This window comes from Argopecten irradians, chromosome 7, assembly GCF_041381155.1.
Source record: "Argopecten irradians isolate NY chromosome 7, Ai_NY, whole genome shotgun sequence".
NCBI lineage: Eukaryota > Metazoa > Mollusca > Bivalvia > Pectinida > Pectinidae > Argopecten > Argopecten irradians.
In genome coordinates, this window is record NC_091140.1 from 13,398,516 (window position 1) to 13,411,713 (window position 13,198).

At 35.5% G+C, this 13,198-nt stretch overlaps 1 protein-coding gene across 1 annotated transcript in view; it reads left to right on the forward strand.

Moving 5' to 3' along the window:
• The first annotated feature begins 508 nt into the window (after window positions 1–508).
• The window catches only part of LOC138327603 (protocadherin beta-2-like), a 45,016-nt gene continuing 32,326 nt past the window's right edge, over window positions 509–13,198 (forward strand). The window contains exon 1 of the mRNA XM_069273813.1: window positions 509–761. The gene's annotated coding sequence lies outside the window, so the exon portion shown is untranslated. The remainder of the gene's footprint in view (window positions 762–13,198) is intronic.

Consider the following 13,198-nt stretch of genomic DNA (forward strand, 5'->3'; position numbering starts at 1 on the left):
GTGTTGTTTCTAGATACCAATACAATGGGGCAGATTTCGTTACGCACCATTCAGGAAAATCATTCAAAATTTAAGCTCTATGGCCTTCCCAGATCCAATCACGCAATGCTACTCCTTGCACTGCTCTGTCCCACTACACTAATGACTTTCGTCAGTAGCAGGACCCAGACGTGAACAGTAAGCCACTTAAAACGTTACGTTTAATGACAATGCGCTTGACCATAACTTCTTAAGTCAAGATGTGTGTTCTGACCATCGGTCACTCATTGGTCACTCTCCAGACAAGAGGTTGTTTACCGTTATAAACTTAGTAAATGATATCACTCGGCGCGCGTCGTTGACACCTACAACACACCCCGGGTACCATCGTCAAGACCGGAAGTAACCTTGCTCGCAATTGCGCATTGACCGCTCGCGAGTGACCTGTGCCCCAGGGTACATTATTTCTCCTGTCAAATAAATGGACATCAATATTGATACATGAACGAGTGTTATACCGTGCACGCTGGATTTATATCTGTACGAACTCTTACCTGTCTGAATATTTCATGCTGTAAAAGAAAGGTGGGTTCACGAGTTGGATTTAATTATTGAAATCAATTACATATGGTTTTGTTTGACAAACGAATAACCCATCTGATGTGGTCGCGCTCTAGGAATCACGGGAAATGAGCGGTATATACATATGATATCGTTAGTAAGGGACTATACACACAGCCTGAACGTCTCTCAACCATCACGGCACTTCACAGATACTCAAGGTAATAACGGCATATTTTTAAATATTCATTTCATCTCATTGTTTTTATCTAGAAACTTAATGAATACTTCTCACTAATTCAATTTATTTCTTTTTCAATCCGAGAAATTCTGTATGTCGTTTAAAATTCAAGCATTTATTTGAAAGATTTCATTTATTTTGCGATTACTCTCGACTGTTTTAATTTGATGGTGGTCGGCCGGTTGCCATCATCTTCACACAAACGGTTTTAATTTTGATATGCCAAGCGTCGCAGGTGTTAGAATGGCAGTATCTGCTTCTAGTCCGCCTCCAGCTTCCTACTCCTTCTCACAGACCCCCTACTACCCCCTCCCCAACTAGCTTCAATTAACTTTTTAGGAAATCCCTATATGTCAGTGTAGATTATATTGGCGAGAAAACCTGTTCCATCCACTGAATCGTACAATGCATTATACTTTTTGCAGATGTTTTTTAGTCTCTAGAAATTTGAAATGTAAAAATTTATGGACGGTTTTCTTTCCAACACTTTTTATCAAACTTCCGAAATAGTCGACATGTTGTGCTATTTGATACGTTTCGTTTTCAAGTGTCATGTTAATTTTATTTGATCATATTTCAAGACAACTCCATTTTCCTGTACTTTTATCTGTGATAATAACTACCATGTTGTATAGACAGTTATTCATTCAATTGATACAATGTACTTAAAGTGTAATCTATTTCTGCAGTGTTCAAATTTCTCTTCTCTAGAAAATTATCTTTGTTTTGATAAAATTAAGTAAACATATACAGCTTTGTGTTGAAAATATAAATAAATTTCAAAAGAAGCTACATAAACTTGATTCCAAATCTGATGGGCTCCTTTCCTAGTCAATCATATGAAATGAAAGTAAAATGTACAATTGTCGAAGTTGTCATCACTATACAAGAATAATTAGTGTCTAAAATGGTTGACCTGTCCAGTATTGGAAAAAACCCAGTTAACATGAAAGTGACCATGTGTATAAATGACGCTATACAACTGACATTCCAGGTTTTCAATTTAAAAGACCACAATATATGTAATATTGTCACGCACGTAATGTGTGAAGATCTATCGGTTTTCTACGGGAACTCAGTTGACTTATTCGCCTTTCTACAACAATTGCATCCTTAATACCCAAGATTGAGAGTTCGATTCTTTAGTATGAGGAATGCCACTTAAAATGGTTCAAAGATAACTTGTAAACATTGACAACCTTTTATTATATCCTGGATATGAAATAACCCGTATAACCTGTAAACATTGACAACCTTTTATTATATCCTGGATATGAAATAACCCGTATAACCTGTTAACATCGACAACCTTTTATATTATCCTGGGTATGAAATAACCCGTATAACCTGTAAACATTGATACCCTTTTATTATATCCTGGATATGAAATAACCCGTATAACCTGTAAACATTGACAACCTTTTATATTATTTTGGATATGAAATAACCCGTATAACCTGTAAACATTGACAACCTTTTATATTATTTTGGATATGAAATAACCCGTATAACCTGTAAACATTGACAACCTTTTATGTTATCCTGGATATGAAATAACCCGTATAACCTGTAAACATTGACAACCTTTTATATTATCCTGGATATGATATAACCCGTATAACCTGTAAACATTGACAACGTTTTACATTATCCTGGATATGAAATAATTCGTATAACTTGTAAACATTGACAACCTTTTATTATATCCTGGATATGAAATAATTCGTATAACCTGTAAACATTGACAACATTTTATTATATCCTGGGTATGAAATAACCCGTATAACTTGTAAACATTGACAACCTTTTATTATATCCTGGATATGAAATAACCCGTATAACCTGTAAACATTGACAACCTTTTATTATATCCTGGGTATGAAATAACCCGTATAACCTGTAAACATTGACAACCTTTTATATTATCCTGGATATGAAATAATTCGTATAACTTGTAAACATTGACAACCTTTTATTATATCCTGGATATGAAATAACCCGTATAACCTGTAAACATTGACAACCTTTTATTATATCCTGGATATGAAATAACCCGTATAACCTGTAAACATTGACAACCTTTTATTATATCCTGGGTATGAAATAACCCGTATAACCTGTAAACATTGACAACCTTTTATATTATCCTGGATATGAAATAACCCGTATAACCTGTAAACATTGACAACCTTTTATTATATCCTGGATATGAAATAACCCGTATAACCTGTAAACATTGACAACCTTTTATTATATCCTGGGTATGAAATAACCCGTATAACCTGTAAACATTGACAACCTTTTATATTATCCTGGATATGAAATAACCCGTATAACCTGTAAACATTGACAACCTTTTATATTATCCTGGATATGAAATAACCCGTATAACCTGTAAACATTGACAACCTTTTATATTATCCTGGATATGAAATAACCCGTATAACCTGTAAACATTGACAACGTTTTATATTATCCTGGATATGAAATAATTCGTATAACTTGTAAACATTGACAACCTTTTATTATATCCTGGATATGAAATAACCCGTATAACCTGTTAACATCGACAACCTTTTATATTATCCTGGGTATGAAATAACCCGTATAACCTGTAAACATTGACAACCTTTTATTATATCCTGGATATGAAATAACCCGTATAACCTGTAAACATTGACAACCTTTTATTATATCCTGGGTATGAAATAACCCGTATAACCTGTAAACATTGAAAGCCTTTTATATTATCCTGGATATGAAATAATTCGTATAACTTGTAAACATTGAGAACCTTTTATTATATCCTGGATAAGAAATAACCCGTATAACCTGTAAACATTGACAACCTTTTATCATATCCTGGATATGAAATAACCCGTATAACCTGTAAACATTGACAACCTTTTATATTATCCTGGATATGAAATAACCCGTATAACCTGTAAACATTGACAACCTTTTATATTATCCTGGATATGAAATAACCCGTATAACCTGTAAACATTGACAACCTTTTATTATATCCTGGATATGAAATAACCCGTATAACCTGTAAACATTGACAACCTTTTATATTATCCTGGATATGAAATAACCCGTATAACCTGTAAACATTGACAACCTTTTATATTATCCTGGATATGAAATAACCCGTATAACCTGTAAACATTGACAACCTTTTATTATATCCTGGGTATGAAATAACCCGTATAACCTGTAAACATTGACAACCTTTTATTATATCCTGGATATGAAATAACCCGTATAACCTGTAAACATTGACAACCTTTTATATTATCCTGGATATGAAATAACCCGTATAACCTGTAAACATTGACAACCTTTTATATTATCCTGGATATGAAATAACCCGTATAACCTGTAAACATTGACAACCTTTTATATTATCCTGGATATGAAATAACCCGTATAACCTGTAAACATTGACAACCTTTTATATTATCCTGGATATGAAATAACCCGTATAACCTATAAACATTGACAACCTTTTATTATATCCTGGGTATGAAATAACCCGTATAACCTGTAAACATTGACAACCTTAATTATATTATCCTGGATATGAAATAACCCGTATAACCTGTTAACATCGACAACCTTTTATATTATCCTGGGTATGAAATAACCCGTATAACCTGTAAACATTGACAACCTTTTATATTATCCTGGATATGAAATAACCCGTATAACCTGTAAACATTGACAACGTTTTATATTATCCTGGATATGAAATAATTCGTATAACTTGTAAACATTGACAACCTTTTATTATATCCTGGATATGAAATAACCCGTATAACCTGTTAACATCGACAACCTTTTATATTATCCTGGGTATGAAATAACCCGTATAACTTGTAAACATTGACAACCTTTTATTATATCCTGGATATGAAATAACCCGTATAACCTGTAAACATTGACAACCTTTTATTATATCCTGGGTATGAAATAACCCGTATAACCTGTAAACATTGAAAGCCTTTTATATTATCCTGGATATGAAATAATTCGTATAACTTGTAAACATTGAGAACCTTTTATTATATCCTGGATAAGAAATAACCCGTATAACCTGTAAACATTGACAACCTTTTATATTATCCTGGATATGAAATAACCCGTATAACCTGTAAACATTGACAACCTTTTATATTATCCTGGATATGAAATAACCCGTATAACCTGTAAACATTGACAACCTTTTATATTATCCTGGATATGAAATAACCCGTATAACCTGTAAACATTGACAACCTTTTATTATATCCTGGATATGAAATAACCCGTATAACCTGTAAACATTGACAACCTTTTATATTATCCTGGATATGAAATAACCCGTATAACCTGTAAACATTGACAACCTTTTATATTATCCTGGATATGAAATAACCCGTATAACCTATAAACATTGACAACCTTTTATTATATCCTGGGTATGAAATAACCCGTATAACCTGTAAACATTGACAACCTTAATTATATTATCCTGGATATGAAATAACCCGTATAACCTGTAAACATTGACAACCTTAATTATATTATCCTGGATATGAAATAACCCGTATAACCTGTAAACATTGACAACCTTTTATATTATCCTGGATATGAAATAACCCGTATAACCTGTAAACATTGACAACCTTTTATATTATCCTGGATATGAAATAACCCGTATAACCTGTAAACATTGACAACCTTTTATAATATATCCTGGATATGAAATAACCCGTATAACCTGTAAACATTGACAACCTTTTATATTATCCTGGATATGAAATAACCCGTATAACCTGTAAACATTGACAACCTTTTATTATATCCTGGATATGAAATAACCCGTATAACCTGTAAACATTGACAACCTTTTATTATATCCTGGATATGAAATAACCCGTATAACCTGTAAACATTGACAACCTTTTATATTATCCTGGGTATGAAATAACCCGTATAAAGGGACCACCCATTAACAGACAAGGCACCGGTCCATATATCTGTATTACAACCTTTTTGTTCAGATCGCTTACTAAAGTGCCAAATATCAGCCCTAAAAACACCAAAGATGGTCGTTATAAACAGGTGTGATTATCACCTGTCTAAAACGACCACGGTGGGATATCCTTCAATATAACTTTATGGCATGGAGTTTCGTGTTTTTTTGTGCTCAGTCTGCACGTTGATTGGTTGATTAGGGTTAACGTCGTATTGAAAGCCAAGGTCATATATTGACGACCTCTCATCAAGTGTATGTAATGTTTTGAGAGACGGCGGTATATAGCCTTTACGTATCAAACTTCAGTTTGTCTCTTTACAAAATACAGGGCATAGAGAAACATTCAAAGCGCAATGTATAGAGAAACATATGAAAACTCTTGTTGATGATCGCTAGGTATAGATATAGGTATAGATAATCACCTGTTTATAACGACTATCTACATTATTTCCAGTCTATGACATTAAACTGACGTTTTGTATACAGTGTCCCTATCGACACGAGTACACCTTAGGTGGTCGTTATACAAAGGGATGGTAATATCGAGAAACTGCATTATTCTTTCGAGATCAAATCTATTAGATGACAGATAACAATACTTACATATGCACTTTAATCTCTGGTGCATTTGAAGATCGAAGGGCGGTTCCCATGCCAAGCCTGGTTAGCTTGATATAACATTACTGTATACTCTCATGCCTACATTTACAAGCGCATTAGCAATACATTTTGTTACATACAATTGAAAACATAGACATTTTAGGTATATTTTTAAGTGTAAAGTGATGATCAATGGTTGCCTACATGTGTTGCGTGACGGATGTAATTTTTTTACCTGGAAGATTACGCCCGTAACTATGTACCAGACTTACTCTCTCAGACTCATCAGGTATGCATGGAGTCACAGACACCTTTTCTGTGGAAAAATATACTAGATGGTTGTACTCAGCAAACTGAATAGTAGAAACAAATTATTATTATCATTCCAGTTAGTCTGGAGAAAGGCGATAAAATGAACTCAGTTTGATGGGTATAGATAAAATAATGGCCTTTCGATATCGATAATTATATGTATGTACACGTACAGATGAAAGGCATAGGACTAATGTAAATATTAATTATAAATATAACAGCTAATTATATATAGGCTGTAAGTAGGTAGTAGATATACAATGTTCTGTGGATCTAGATGGCAATGATATACGCTCGCTAATTAACACGTAAAATCATTGATTGCAACGGCAAATATTAATATGTCCGATTCTATTGACATTCAACATATCTCTAGATCTGTCAATAAAATGTTTGGAAACTGAAATATTATAAGCCATATATATGTATTGGAGAAATATAGCTACCAACAGAAGTCATTTACAATATTGGCTATTGAATTTTAGCCTTCATCAGCAGGCTTAGTGACATATGGTAGGTTTATACATTCAACACTTTATTAAGATATCTCGTGACGATTCAATGACAAAAATAAATAAAACAAAGTAGCAAAGGTAAAAAATTGTTACCCATATATTTTAAAACTATAGCTACCCACATCTACAATATTGGACATAGCTTAAGCTTAGTGGATTTTTGATAAGTTTATACTGTTTGTCAGTGGTTCAAAGAGATAAATACCTCATACGTGTAGATTCAATTACACAAATAAAGAAAACACTTGGGAGCATTATAGAAATGATAAAATACAATGTACAGTAAATAGGTACAAGGATATGTATTTATGCATATATTCTATACAGTCGATTTAAAAAGTTGTGGTCGGTATAAACAGGTGCTTTTATACACAGGTTCTATTCATAGTGAAATCGTAATTGATCTTTCAGAAATTTATATGAATACATGTACAGACAGGTGGTCTCTACGACACTAAGTAGAGATATAAATACAACGATAAAATTAATTTGATGAAACACACATTTATTATTAATATATACTAAGTAAGATAATCAATTAGAGTCAATAATATATAAATACATTTTAGAATAACCGATATGGTCTGTTATTTGTGGTACCAAATACACGAATCTCTGACCAGTCAACGGCAATAATGACCGACACGGTAGCTACACACAATGTCAACAAGGACTAATGGTCAAGCGACTCAATAGGTCATCTAATGTCCAGTTTGGGCAAAGTTCTCATAATTAACTGTCCAGTTTTCAATACAACTCGATCATTGGACATTTGTTAGAAGTGATGGAAGTGGTCACTTAGCCGGACAGGTATTGATCTCGTTTAGATCACCTGTCGACCAACACGGGTATACGATATATAGCACGTGCCTGCGGCCAACGTTACGCCAGTAGGGACGGAGATTAATGGTAGTGGTCAATCGGAGAGGCGTCAGACTTATGGTCATTGGAATGGTCAGTAGGGTTAGAAATGGGCAGTTAGGACACATGTAAGTGTATGGTCAGTGGTCAAGAGCCGGTGAAGGTATCTACTTGATGGACTCCTTAAGGCTAATTGATGGGTCAAGATAGTGACCGAACAAGTCTGATGTGGCGATGTACCGCATTTGTAGATTTCAGTATCTTATTGGACGTAACAATGCACCACTACGATGTAACATTTATGACGTCAATAATAGATAAATAAACAAATGGAAATATATTTCAATGCGTGTATTCTGTTAATGCACTTTGATGTAGTAAACATGTTAGTATGTTGGGGAGCAGTGAATGCAAATAGACAAGCAGTCTTGGATAACAACCGTCAAATGCGTATCAGGAATCAAACAATTTAAGTTTTAGCTTTATTATCAACAGCCAGGATACTGTCCAGTTTGTTGGTGAATGAAAGCCGGAGTATCCGAAGAAAAAACACCGACCAGCGGTCTGTACCTTGTAACCGTCCCAAATGAGAATCGAACTCGCAACCCAGAGGTAATGGGTTTGTCTAGGGACATCTTAAGTTATTAACCATTCGGCCAACGCGGCCCCAACAAAACATGAACACATACTGCAATGAGTGTAACCTATTATTACTGATCTTATCAATCCATACAATTTTATTTCTGTATTGTAACGGTCTTAAAACTATTATAATACATGTATATACTAGTGAAATCAATGATATGAAAAGACAATTTGTAGTTTGATAATATGCATGTTTTACAAATTATATGCTCTTTGGTTCCGACCTTTACCTTAAACGGTCACATGCAATGAACGCTTTATTCGAACAATTTGTATATCGGTGATATCATTCCAAACATATCATCAACCCAATGTTTGTTCTGAAACAAAGATCGAACATCATTGACATTTTCTACCGAACAATGCTGTCAGCGATAACTGCCAAGGCTAAATAATAACCCAAAGTACACGGATAGTTCACTGACACATGAGTAAACCTTTTCTGGCAAATTAAGCCCGGTAACGGCGGTAATGTAATCTACGTCATCGCGAGGTGACGTCACAAAAATCCGTTAATTTTGCCAGAATAGGAAGGAAGACATTTGAGCTCCGGATTTGATTTGAAGATGTGGTTGGCAGTAGAGTGCACGTGTCTCGCGTTGCAGCCCTCTGTACAGAAGAATGATGTGTGTCGTGTTTTTAAGTCAAGCTATTCACGAAACATTCACAGATTTGTACTGATGTAAGATATAACACTCTGGCTCATCTTTCTAGATTTTCTCTTGTTCACAATAAAACGGTTGTTATGTCTTCATATGCATTGCATGAGCTCTTGAGAACTTTGAAAATTTTATAAGAACGCAGTCTCTTATTGTCACGAAGAAAAGGCACTAATGTTTGTAGACCCTGATGAAGGTGATAGACCAAGGTTTCTTGGCCACAAAGCTAACAATTCCATTGACCTGGGCCGGATCGATTGGCAGGAAACAGTAAACGGCACTTTGCATGCAGTCAATCGGTGGTTTTTCTCGTATTTCTTTCTTTCACAGAGACGATAATGTGTATGTTATGTTTCGTAACACCGACTTGTACATTAATTACGACTAGAACTGAGAAAAGAGCTTCATGTTTACAAACTAGGGTAGGTAATCTGCCGAGAAACAATGATTCCTACCATCAAATCGCCAGCAGGGGGCGCCCTTTACAGGAAGTCGCTACGAAGTAAATCACACTTTCGCACTTCTAACACGCGCCCATTTCTTTTGAATAAAATAAAGCTTAAGTACTCTGAGATAAGCGCAAGGTTACACTTTTATCATGAAATATCGGCACAGAAGTGTTCACCGTCCTTTCATTTTGCACTAGGCACGCGTTCATGCTCGTCCGAGATAGCACGAGACTTTGTAAATCTCGCGGTATCTGTCTGTCATCTATGACGCCGTTCAAATCACACACTCGCAAATTGAGAGTAAAAAGCGTGGAGAGTGATAAAGAACCATTTATCCGCGTAAAGAGCTAGTGTGATTGTCTATAAAAGAAATCGGCCATTTATTTGGCGTCTTAACTAGGTGTCATGGAATCGGGCTGTTAGGGACTGAGCGGAATGAACAAATCACGCAGGGCGGACATCCGGCTACCGCACACCCCTCTCATTTATGCACGTGAACTACAATGGAATAAAAAAACCTGGCTTTATTAGTGGTCGTCTTGGCCCCTAAATTGCATCCAAAAATTAAACCTTGATTGCACCGTATAGTTTTTCCTTTTCAATTTAATTATTTAGATTCGGAGTTGTAATCACAAGGCATTCGATTCAAAGTCATTTTAAAATGCAGCGCATGGATTGCAGTGATGGTATTGGAAGCATTATAATCCTGAATAATTGGTAACATACAACAATTGGGACATTAAAGTCCGAAGTTGCTGGTGGAAATGTGATATTGACAATTTAAAATCTGCCAGTATGTTCGGTCGATGAAGGTAGACAATCTCAATAAAATGTAGTATACACAGGGAATATATCTTATATACGTGTAATTTATAGTTCCATAGAGCTCGTCTTAGTCAAAGCAAGCAAATCGAGTAAAGATTTTAACATGACACAGTCTAAATGACTTTGACAGTTCAAGGACAACGGTTTCTTTAATCCAGGAAATGAAATATACGCCAACTTCCTCTTCCGGTTCAAGAACAAATGACATTTTAAATGTCACAGAAAGCTGTAACTGGGATGGGATTAGTGAAACAGGACTATGGTATTAGGATAAATAATTAGTTTGTTGTATGGAATAGGATATCAGTTCGAAAATTGTCTCCATGAACACAGGTTTTTTCCCAAGACAGGAACCTACATGTATATGAATTAATAGCCGCTATATATGTTTAAGAAATTGTAAATCATGCATAAAATCGATTAAACATGTATCGTTTTTCATGTAGGGTCATTTTTGTGTTGTTGTATTACAAATTGCTTTGCTCTCTTTTTCTGTTCAATGGCATTAATGATTTAGTTAGATGCTTAAGAAATACAAAATTGTATATTTGTTTAAAGTATGTTTTTTATCGATTGAAATATTTGAGGCGTCATAGAAAAAAGCCCTTCTACAAATGTGTAAAATATCTCTCGTTTATTAAGAACATGTCTTGATATCGCAACATCACTATAAAGATACTTTTACGGCTAGATTATTCTACGCTTACAATGTAGAAAAAGAAGTTCTACGATTTACGTACATTTTGATGCAATGCATCACGGGAAATGATAGGTTTTAAACAGTAGTGTATAATCAAGAAAACGATGGCTAGGCAGTGCTATATACAACCCTCATAAATTCCGGAAATGTCCGTTTCCTGTCGGAATCGTTCGGGTTCTTTTGTTAGTATGAACATGAACGTTAGAAGACATGATACACCTTCATCATATATCAAAAGAAAAAAATACTTTTGGCGTCCGGCTTACATCCCTAGATCTTCTCCAAAACCCATGAGATGTCATACCGTTAAAAATGAGAAATGGACTCTGTCGCAAAACGATGACGAATGTGTTTCTTGTTGTTTGAATTATTCAATATAGACACAAGATAAGGATGCTCCGTGTACCAAACGGTGTTCTCGGAGTCGGATATACACGTATAGGTATTATGAGTACGCCATGCCTTCGTAACGATGGAATTATATAACACAGAATACGTCTCGGAAACTATAGACGGGAAAACGAGCGGGCACAAACCAATTGTTATTTGCGATGGAGTGATAGATTTGAAGACGATCTCAATTTATTTCAGAATGGAGGCGAGCGTTCCAGCTGAAGACCTGATCCCTTAATAACCCGCCTGATAAATGGGTTACCGTTCGTACCTCTGTAGAGACGGTGCTGCCATCTGTTCGTGGTACGGCAAGTCTTTACCTTCGTGTATATCACAACCGTGATGAATGTAGCGAAACGGTCGACAAATCACCGGACCGAATCAATCCGTCACTTCCGATGAAGCATACTTCTAATAGAAGAACAATTACACTTTGTCAGAGTTACAGTACTAAAGCAAACTATAGGGTTATTCCTATAGCACCCGACTTGGGATGAAACACACTTTGAACAACAGACAAAGATATAAAAATGTCTCGAAAGCTCGTAGACAATTGACTAGGGATGCAATGAAGACAGATAGCTGAAGGTGAATAACAATCCGTACACAACCGACTATAAAACAATATCTCGTACACAACCGGATAGCGGTAAACAAACACCTTCTGCACAACCGGCAATGGTTGAACTATACGGGAGGCTGTGGTACATGTTTAATTGTGATGTGTCCCCTTGTAATAGTGGAACTCTTTTTATAGTACTATCTCACAGAAGGATACTGTCAAAACACCGAGCAACACACCCCACCGGTCACATCATACTGGTGTAAAAACGGGTTAGGGGTGAGGAATGTTTCATATAAAACTATAAATAGGGGTGAATAGTAGCTCGTTGTGAGGCACATGGGGTGGACACTAGATCGTATGCAAATAGGGCTAAAATAACATCGTACACAACTATTTGGGGGTAAGCATTTCCTGGGTGCAGATTTCAATCTATACAATAAGCTGTTTCAGCTCCCAGTCAGGGATACATTGAACGCAATTACGTACGATTACAATTACTATTCCTTGTTGTTTTTCGGAACCAGCATTGGCGATCATATGTATTGATTTCTATCCGATATTACTATGTGTATGCGACCGTAGACTATTTACCTAGCGAGACGTTTGACTTATAGCTTATAGCAATTATCTGATCATCACTCTAAGGTGACTCCTTCTAGGAACAGCACAAAACGTTTGATTGAAGCTACAACCAGTGTGTGTAGGGATGTTAACCCATCCCGTTATACTGTCTGTGTCTAATATAGATGGAAATTCTGTCATATAGAAAAAATACTATGTCAGTGTTTGTTTTGATTGGAACCCCCGATATATTGCCATTGTACAGCTATTTGTGAAACATGCTCCCCCTGCTTATACTCAAATGTTACA